Here is a 10,873-nt window from a genome sequence, read left to right on the forward strand (position 1 = left end):
AACTTATTTTATTTAGATAAAAAAATGAGCAGATGAAATTGCTTGCTTTTTTCTTCATTCACAGTATATTCAAATGTACCAGTCAAGATAACAATAGTTATGTTTCAATAGTCTAGACCAGCGGTTTTCAAAGTGTGAGGCGCGCCTCCCCTGGGGATCGCCAGAGAGCTTCAGGGGAGGCGCAGCGTGAGACACAAAAGAACGAGAAAAAGACGAGTAAAGTGACACTTGCCCACTTGTGGCTGTCTGGAGACCGAGTTCCCCCACCTCGCCAAAAAGGCTGTAAAAGTGCTCATTCCCTTCACCTCCACCTACCTGTGTGAGTGCAGGTTTTCCGCATTGACTTTGATCAAAAGCAAGTACCGGTCAAGGCTGCAGCCAGAGGATGATCTGCGTTTATTCCTCTGTGCATCAAAGACGCAGACTCATTGTTCCCACTAAAGTAGGGGTGAGTGTAATAAGGAGGCAAAGTTAACGTTCAGTGTGTTACAGGGAGCATAATATAAGGATTTATCCCCCATGTTGAAAATGTTAAAAAAAAGATGTCTTGAGAACACGGCGTGCGGAAATATACGGGTCGTGCTGCAGCTATATGTGCCTGTCCTCTGTAAGGTGTCGGCGACTGACATGCAAGGAAGAACGGCTGTCCACAGGCTGTTCCAACTTTAACAACTGTATTAGCTTCCAGGGTAGTGAATTGATCATGCAATTGTAATTGGTTGTGTGGTATATTTTGATGCACGGACACGCATGTTCCACAACACACAAACTGAACAACACTCAATTTTCCGATCAGCGTCCTTGCGATCTTATAATAACAAGTGCACGTTACTGATGCAATATGGTTGAGACCATTCGGGCTTATTCTAGAGGGGTGCAAGGAATAGTCCAAGTAGTGGGGGAGTTTTATACAATATGTTTAAAACATAAAAATAAAAAGGTTTAAAAAAGTTATTGTTTAATGTTTTAAGGAGATGACGCTACTCAGCCAATCAAATCGGTGCAGTCAGCACGATAGATTCAAACACACACAGAGACACGACAAGAGGAGAGAAACAGTCGGAGTAATTTCAAATTGCGGAAGGTAGACAGCGAATACAGAGCATTTAATTACATTTTCTCTTACTGGACCTCTTTGAAATGCAATAGAATACCCCTGCATTATAGCAACAACAACAATAATAATAATAATAATAACAGCAATAATAATTGGGAGGGGGGGCGCGGCTGTTCTTATGTTCTCTGATGGGAGGCTCACCTACCCACACTTTGAAAACCCCTGGTCTAGACACTTGTTATGTGTCTTTGTCCTCTGCCACAGCGATATCTCATCATCATGTAGAGTAGACAGTGCCTCAAAGCGCAATCATTGTTTTGCCTTTTCGGATAAGGCGCGGCATTCCGCTCACTTTAAAAGACAGCTGTAACATTATGTGGAGGGCAGGCAGTAAAAGATCACGTGTCTTTATTTTCCAAAGGCCTTTATGTAGTGTGATAGGGGTCCCCTCCCCCTTACCTCTGGAACTAACTTTTTAGATAAGGGTCCCCCCTTATTTAACCCTTCTGAAACTGCTTAACATCCTTTGCACGACCACAGAATATGTCTTCTGTTCTGACATGGTTGTTAAAGAAATGAGAAGCGAAACAACGTATCAGCTAGAGTGAAATAACTTGTTGCCAGCTGAAACATATGGATCACTGCAGTAATTATCCAATGGAAGGCTCTTGCAGATTGGCTTAGTTACATCCAGGTAGTGACTTTTTTGGGGGAAGAGCAGTGTATAAATAAAACTTAACACAAAAAGTAAAAATGTTTGGTAGATTATTTCTTTGTTGTAACAATGCTTTTTGGCAATACATCTTATACCGTTGGAAAGCCTGTTTTCTTACCTTTCAAATGGAGCCACGTTTGTGAGGAACAAGCATTTGTGGGATGAGCAGCCGAGCTGAGTATGTGGATTGTGCCCATGATATGTGAAATGTGACAAATCTCCTGTGCCAATGCCAAATGGCTCTTCCCCTCATCTTAAACATTAACTTTTTAGATCCAGAAATATAAAAAAGGCAGAGTTTTGCCAGTTAAAAAAAGTCATCGTGGAGTTCGTCAAAAAACATTAAAAAAAAGTCATACTATATTCCAAAACACAACATACTAAAGTCTAAAAATCATACTATAGTGTGTCAAAATATAAAACATTCTATCTATCTAGTAGAGTTATTCAAGTATGACAAACCTCAAAGTAGAGTATGTAAAAGAAAAACAAATTAAAAAGTAATGAATAAAGTAATAGTACCACATTGAAAAATATGAAAAAGTCATAAAATAGTTAAGTTAAGTGATTTGTCACTTCATTCATCAGCCATCTCACCAGCTTTTACACACACTCCTTTCTCGATAGTTAGTGCTGCCATGTGCATTGTCCCTTCTTTCTAGCCTTTCTGTTATCTTGCAGTCCTGTTTCCTGGAACCTGCACCTGCCTGACATCCTGCCTCAGTTTGGACTGCCTTCCCAGAGTTGACCCTTGTCAGCGTCATGATTCCTGTACCTGCTTGTATATATGGTTGGTCTGGAGGAGATATTCAGAAAGTGACTTTGGGCAGAGAGACGAAAGAGAAAGGAGAAAGATGGTTGTTCTCCAATCGGAATGTCATTTTTAGGTTCCCAGCCCATGCATAGTGCATACAATGCCGATGTGCTGATACTTACCCCAAATCAACCCAATGGCATGGCAATGTGTTTGTAAATGTGTGTGGATGATATTCTCCCTGAGCATGTGGCACCTTGTATGGCAGCCCCTGATGAATGCATGAATGCTTACTTGTGTTGTTAGTGCTTTGAGGCGTTGCAAAGCACTATATATATGCATACCATACAGTTTGTAAGCCATGATGCATTCAGTCAACCAAGTTTAGTGCAGCTTATCACAGTCAGTTGCATTAAAGACCAATGCACACATTGGAATATAAACAGTACATGTTGTGGCTCATGCTGTCTTTAGGCCCTAAATATTCCTGTAAACTACAAGTGATGAGATTCTGATTTGGCTGAGAAAGCTGCAGGCTGAAAAGGCACTACAGAGAAAATGTCCATGATCAGTCCATTAGGGGGAAGCAGAGACACACTCAGAATCAGAAATCAGAATTGTTTATTTGTCAAACAGCTGGGAAATGTAAAGCAAATAAGGTACTCGGACCGTGGCTTATTAGCAATCGCTCTAAACACCTGAGCCTGTGATTCGGCTATAAACCCATCATCGTACAAATTCACATAATAATAGATTAAAAGGTGCAGTACAAAGTTTCTACTCTATATCTTCGAATGTAAGTTTCATTCTGAAAAGCAATGGGGGGATCTAATGAAGTAAATGTACTGCATTTTGTATTGTACAATTGTGTATTGCACTGTACAATACTTTTATTGCATTGTACTTATTGAGGTACCTACCTGAGTATTTTCAGGTGTGTGTGTGTGTGTGTGTGTGTGTGTGTGTGTGTGTGTGTGTGTGTGTGTGTGTGTGTGTGTGTGTGTGTGCGTGCGTGCGTGCGTGCGTGCGTGCGTGCGTGCGTGTGTGTGTGTGTGATTTGCTATACTGTTACTGGATGATAGGTGTCTTCTCCTGGCGTTCCTTCAAGCAGCCCTGTCCTCGCAGTGGCCCAGGTGCAGGAGAAATGAAACAAGAGGCGTGAAAGTGGTAAATTCACAGGAGTGGAACGGTCACTCATGGAGAGGGGTTTCAAGGGTAGGATTTGCTGTGTCACGCCTCCCCAAACAGGCCATGGATAACAGCAGACTGAATACATTGGTCTAAATTGGGCAGGCATCCTTCCCATCACCCGACAACCACAGCCAGTCGTGGCAAATAGCACAGGATGCATTATGCAGATGCTCCCGTCCCAGCAGTCCACAGAGAGGGAGCACACAGGCAGAGGTCTCAGGGTCCTCAGCGATATGCCCCGACAGATGTTCTGCTCATCCAAGTGTGATTTCCAATCCATCTTTACAAGTCATTTGATCTCATATTCAGACTTATTTTTTAACATTTGAAAAATCTGCCATATTTTAGATACAGTAGATGATTGTCAAGGCAGTTTTCACTTCTTGTTTATTCTTCTCTTGTACAGGTGTTTCTGACTTGAAATGAGACAGAAGACCGCATATGGCTATTGCAACAGAACATTTAAAAGTACATAACATAAAACGGTTACTAGAGAGTATAAAATGAAGGAGAAGTTAGTCCTAAAACCTGGAAATAAGTCAGCATTTTACCACTCATCTTGAAGCCCAACTTTTCTTTAAGTGATTTTGGTTAGATGTATGAAATAAGGTCTGTGGTTAACACAAGCTTCTATGTGTCATAAAACAGTAGTTGCTAACAAAAAAGCTAAATGAGACTTCTAAACATCATCATGCTTTGACCCATAACGATCATCATTTCAATTCGGTATTTGGCAAGCCATTGACCCTCTTTCAAATTCACTTTAAAGCAGCACTTCTGGCTGGTTGGATGTCCTTCGTCTATCTTGAGAATACTCTGGAAGGAAGTGAAGGAGCTGTCTTGATTAGCATTTGGTGGACCCCTTGAGTTGCCGGTCAAGACTCTGGCTGCGGTTGGTTCTGGAGAGGAGGCTGGAAGCATTGGGAGTTTGTTGCTGCTTGAGGCTAAGTACGGATGAACAGATGTTGCTTTATTGTCGCTGGTATTCAAGGGAATGCTTTACTTCGTCAGGTCCTTTTAGGCAGCACATCCAGCGTAACACTTACTGATAATGATTCTGACCTGTATGACAAAGGGTAGATTCCAACACACACGCCAAACAAAAATAAAAGAAAGGGGGACAAACCAGGAACGTAATCGTCACTAAACTAGAACGACTGACACACAGCTATTTCAGGTATTCCTAAAACCTCCTGGATTACCATTGTAACCTTTTCAGTGTTCAATTTTTAGAATTTGTGTCACTGGATTTGAAATACATTATATTTTCCAAATTATTCCAATGAGAAACATTAAATATTGATGCCATCACAGGAAGGAGACGCTGATAAAGGAGCCATTAATAATTATATCTTTAAATAAATAATGTTACCTCATCTGGATCTATCAGTCTTCAATCTTGCTGTCCTTTTTTTCATTTCCTCTGCCATCCACTTTTAGACATATCATCAATTGTTCAAGAGTTTCAGAATCTGTGATGATACAGGCAAGATTGGTTTTGTAGATCATTAATGATTTTTGGCATTATTGTGTTCTATCTTTCTTTAGTTGTCTCCATAGAATTGCAGACTTCGGGATCGGGGCTTTTTCCAAAGGCTTTTTAACCCTTTTAGATTATTTGGGGAAAAATGGCCATCACCCACTCGGATTCAAAATCCAGATCCTCAGAGAGTTTTGTCACATCTCTTTTCCTTTTGCCACCATCTACGTGTGGCTTTGGTCTGTGGTTGGCGGCTGACCTGAGGTTGTCAGCGATAATCTTATCTGCCTATGGTTGAGGAGAGGAACAAAAGAAGCCAGGACACAGTGGAAGGTCTGACAGGCCGCTGGGCTGTCTCGTTCCAAAGGCCGTTGCCATGACAATGATCAATGGAAGTTGCCTTGTATGACAGGGAGTCACGGGTGGACAGATAAATGTTGATGTGCCTGACAGATGATGGACGGTCTTCTGTTAGTGTATCCTCTGTGCACTTACTGTGGACCACCTCTGTCTAGAATTTCTGATTACATTATGAGTATTTTTCAATGCTCATGATTGTTTGATTAGAAAAGAAAACATTATTTTAGAAAAACTTTTCGGACAGTTTTACTCTTGATTAGAAAACCTTATTTGTAGTGGTTTTCTACGGAAGCACTGCACTGCCGCTGTTGCAACATTCTGTGCTGGTTTCCCAGAACACTCATGCAGATGTGCAAAACAAGTCCAAATTGTCTTTGGTGTCAAGTCCCATCGAGCCCCTGCTTGTCATACACCTCTGCATATATAATGATGTGGCAGATGAGAAATCTCAGACCTACTGCTGTATTGAAGCAGGATGTCATCCTCTCATCATCATCAATATTTAAAGTAGGCTTTTACCAAGATCAGATTTCAACATGACTATTTCCTTGAGAAGAAGTGGTATTAAAGGGAAGTTATTTGGGAGTTACTGCACTTACAAGTACAGAGCCAATTTGACATTATAACTAAACAAAGAAGAGGAATTGGAATAAACTGGGAATTTTGAAAATTGAAGGTTGGCTCTTCATAGGGAACTTAAATATAGTTGGGGAAAGTATATTTCAGCATAATCTTGACTAAAACAAACAGATACTGGACCACACTTTTGAGCCCTAAACACAAGACAAATGAAGCCACACATTTGAGCCTGTGGACTACACAAAGTGAAGTAAGTTTTGATGATATTATGGGGTAATATATTTATTTAATGTTTAAATTGCAAATATCACATACACATGTATTCATCTAGTACAGTGTTTCTCAAACTTGTTCATACCAAAGACCACTTAACCAATAAAAAAATGAATTTATTTCAAATATGGAATATTTCCAAAATTCCCCAGTTTAACTTCCCATGGAAATGTACCGGAAATGTTCCGCCCCTTTGCAACCCAAATCTGGATTGACCGAGATGGTTTATTCTAATCATGTTATTATACTTCATGAACAGTCTCAAAGTCAACCAATGGGCTTTCACCGGTCATGGGACTGTTATGTTTATGTTTGTAGCTTGTATCAGTGGTAAAAAGAGTAATTCCCTGATATAACATTGCAGTGCTATAACATTGTCAGACTCCTGATGGACTGTTCGAACACAAAAGGTAGAATCCACGCTATCCTCTTTTTTCTATCCCACACATTTCGATGCAGTACTACATCTCTTCTTGACCTATAAACACACATCTGAGGAGTTCTCCTTTAACATAAAATACTAGTCTGTCAACATGCTTCATGTGTTAACCTGAAGCCCTTGGCCTGTGTTGATGGCATCACTGTTTTACCAGCCATTGCAACATATAACAACTCCCCCACATTCATGTTGTTAAATACCCGCTCCCTTAACAACAAAGCATCACTTATTAATTAAATCATCATTGATAGGAAATTGGATTTTCTCTGCCTCACTGAGACATGGCAAAACCAACAGGACTTCCTCACACTCAACCTAGCCACTCCCCCAGGTTATGCTTATCTCCAACAGCCCCGCTCCATTGGTCGTGGTGGTGGGCTGGCAGTCATCCACAGAGCAGATATCCCTGTCAAACAGCTGCTTGTGACGAATACAATCTCACTTGAGTGCATTGCCTTCTCAGTGGCTACCCCCTCAAAGCAGCAGGTCGACCTCATTTACCGCCCCCCCAAACCTTCCACCTCATTCATGTCTGAGTTGTATGAGGTTCTCACCTCAATCTGCTCCATGTCCCCATCCACACTACTGCTAGGTGATTTTAACATCCACGTGGACTCCAGCACCTGCACCTTTGCCGCTGAGTTTCTGTCACTATTGGAGTGCTTTAACATCACGCAGCATGTCCAAGGTCCCACCCACACTAAGGGCCACACCTTGGACTTAGTGTGCTCAGTGGGCACCGAACCTACCCATCTCCAGGTTTTAGATCTCGCTGTTGCCGACCATCATGCCATCTTGTTTTCTCTACCTATTGCCGTTGCAGCGCTCAAAACGCACCATCACTTTCAGGAACATCAAGTCAGTGAGTGCACCTGCCCTACACACCATGGTAGCATCCCATCTCGCCCCCTATCCCCCTAATACCCTGTTTTTGAATGACCGTGGTACCTGTTACAGAACTGCCTAGCCTTCAGCTTGGATGCTCTGGTCCTCTCAAACGTACCTGTCTCCTACACCTGCCCTCCCCATGGTTCACTGCCGAACTCCTCCGCTCCATGAAGGGCTGCTTGTCGCCGGCTGAGACTCATTTGAGGAACTGTCTCACTGTCCACCGTGAGGCATACAAGTGAAACCATGTAAGGGCTACAAGTGAGGCGCTCACCCGGGACCAAAAGCTCAATAACTGATTCAACCATAATCCCAACGACCACAACATCACCAAGAAAACTTTTTCACAATAAAATAGTTGACTCCCCCCATTGCTGCGCCACAACCTCCTGGACTTGGTGACCTCTGCTCGGACTTCCTGGATTTCTTCCAGGCCAAAAAGTGAATTCCATGCCGCTTGCAGCTTAGCGCACCTGCCCCCCCTGCTCCTCACACATTCTCGTAACTCCAAGCGCCGCCTGCTCCAACTGCACGCTCCTCCATATGTGCCACCTCTCCTTGGCCCCCCCCCCTTTTTTCGCCCCTGGGATGTCCCTGTCAGGTGGCTAAGCTGATCTCTAAGGCCAAGCCCTCCACGCTGCTCTCTGGACCCCATGCCCAACTGTCCTAGTAAAGGCAAAAATTACACACTGTCTGCCCACCATCGTGACTCATTAACTCCTCCCTGCTAACTGGCTTCTACCCGACATCCTTCAAAACTCCGCCTCAGTCACCCCCATTAATGAGAAACCCGGACTTGACCCAACTGACCTAAAAACTACCGCCAATCTCCAACTTCCCTTCCCTTAGTGCAATCTTGGAAGAGCAGACCGCAACCAGCTCCACCATCAATGTCCCATACCCATGAGTCTATGAACCTTTCAATCTGCCCTACCGGACCCACCACGCAACCGAGAATGCTCTGATCAAAATCACCAATGACCTCCTCATCGCAGCTGACTCAGGCTCCATCACTACACTAATTTCTCCTTGACCTCTCGCAGCCTGACACCATCTCCCCATAATATCATCCTCACCCCTGTCCTGAACTCCTTGCGCACTGACTCCGCCCTCTCCTTCTTCACTCATACCTCTCGGAACCGGACACAGTTTGTCACACACCTGGCCTGCACTCCCACTGTGCCTCCTGTCAAACCCAATGGGAGTCCCCAGGCTCGGTGCTCGTCCCCTTCCTATTCACAATATACATCCTTCCGATTGGTGGATATCATCCGCAGCCCATGGTCTGCTGTTTCCACTCCTATGCCGACGACACCCACTGGTACATCAGCACAAAACCCTTCTGCCCATCTCCCCCCTCAGTCACTTATACTGCCTACACAAAATTAAAACCTGATGACCCCACCTACTCAAACTAAACAGTGATAAAACTGAGCTCATGGTTTGTGCCCCAAGGCACTGCTCGGAAGGTTGGAGATCTGCTCCTCAATCATCTGACGTTCCATCATCTCCCCATCCCCTCAGGTCTGCAACCTTGGTGTTTGTCTTGGAATTCAACCCTCCTCATTCCAAACAACATCAAATCCGATTCAAAATCAGCCTCCCTTCCACTCACGAAATATTAAAGACTCCGGCCATCACCTTTCCGACTCTGTTGCTGAGAACTGATACATTGTTTCATTACCTGAAAAAAAAAAACCCCCCCGGGCCCCCATGGACTATGTAACGGACTCCTGTCCGGGATTCCCCAGCAAAACCCTGAACAGGCTCCAGTACATCCAGTAACTCAGCTGCAGGGTTCTCAATACGCACCAGGCCCTGGCAGCACATCACCCCACTCTATTCAACCTCCACCTGCTCCCGTCAAGTCCTGGCATCACCTACAAACTCTCCTCCTCATCCTACATAATCCCTCCATGCCTCTCCCTCAGTACCTCACAGATCCCCTCCACCCTTACATCCCGTCCGCACCTTCGATCCCTCATGACTCCGGCCTGCTCTTCCATTCCCCATTCACGGCCTCCGCACCTTCGGGGACCGTCCCTTCAGTTCGCTGCCCCCCCACTTGGAACTCCCCTCCCTGCAGAAATCCGAAGCCCCTTCTCTCAACCATCTTCAAAAATCAACCTAAAACTCGCCTTCCAACAGATAACCACTCCCCCCCCCCCCAGCTTACACTTCATTTCTGCCCCTGTTTTTATGTGTATGTTTTTTATGTTTTATGCTGTCCTTGTATGTTTCCTTTGTAAAAAAAAAGCGACCTTGAGGTTATGAAAGGACGCTATATAAATTCAAGTTATTATTATTATTAAATCCAAGGACATCCAAAGATTTTAAAACACAATTTAAAGTAATATTGCCATTAAAACAGAACACAAACCATACCTAATTAAATTAAAGCCTTTTAACAGCCTTGTGTTGTGTTCCAAAAGCTGTTTACCCGTTCATGGGTTGCGTGAGGTCAATTTGACCCAGGATTTATCTCCAGTCCAAAACACAAAAAAAAAATCCAGTATGTTTTAACTACATTCTAACTCAACTTATAATGCAGTTCCATAACCGTAAACTCCTGTTGTAATTTTATTTTATGGGCCCGCAAAACACCATTACACCAACATTGCGCACAGGTGCATGTGGTGTTCAGGTTCAAGTGTTAGTGTAGCATATTATTTGATGAAAGGTGGAGTTGCACGTGGGGGGGGAGGGGGGCAGAGGGAGGAGAACCCAGGTGCATGTTGCAAACCAATTATTGTACACGTGGATGAAGGGGGGTGGGGCCTGGGGTGTCCTAAAGTCAAAGGGGTCTTGGATTGGGCCAAAATTTGACCTTGAGTCACCCCACAACAAATTCTGCTGGGATCCCCCCAGACCGAACACCGATTACACTTTTTTTTTTAGAGACGCTTCAGACTTGGCATAAATAATCAGTTTTGTAGTGTTTATATAGCTGTTGTGGAAGGATATCATTGAAAAAGGCCTTGTTCCGATTAAAAAAAACTAGAGCCCGTAATTATTATATATTTTATTAAGCCCTTGAAAGGTCTCCCGTGACCGCCGTTTCAAGTTAAATTATATAATAACTAGCGCTCCTAGTTTTTTTTAATCCCGGAAACAAGGCTCATGATATCCTCCCAAAA

This window comes from Notothenia coriiceps, unplaced genomic scaffold (genome assembly GCF_000735185.1).
Source record: "Notothenia coriiceps isolate Sejong01 unplaced genomic scaffold, NC01 NC01_scaffold00025972, whole genome shotgun sequence".
Lineage (NCBI taxonomy): Eukaryota > Metazoa > Chordata > Actinopteri > Perciformes > Nototheniidae > Notothenia > Notothenia coriiceps.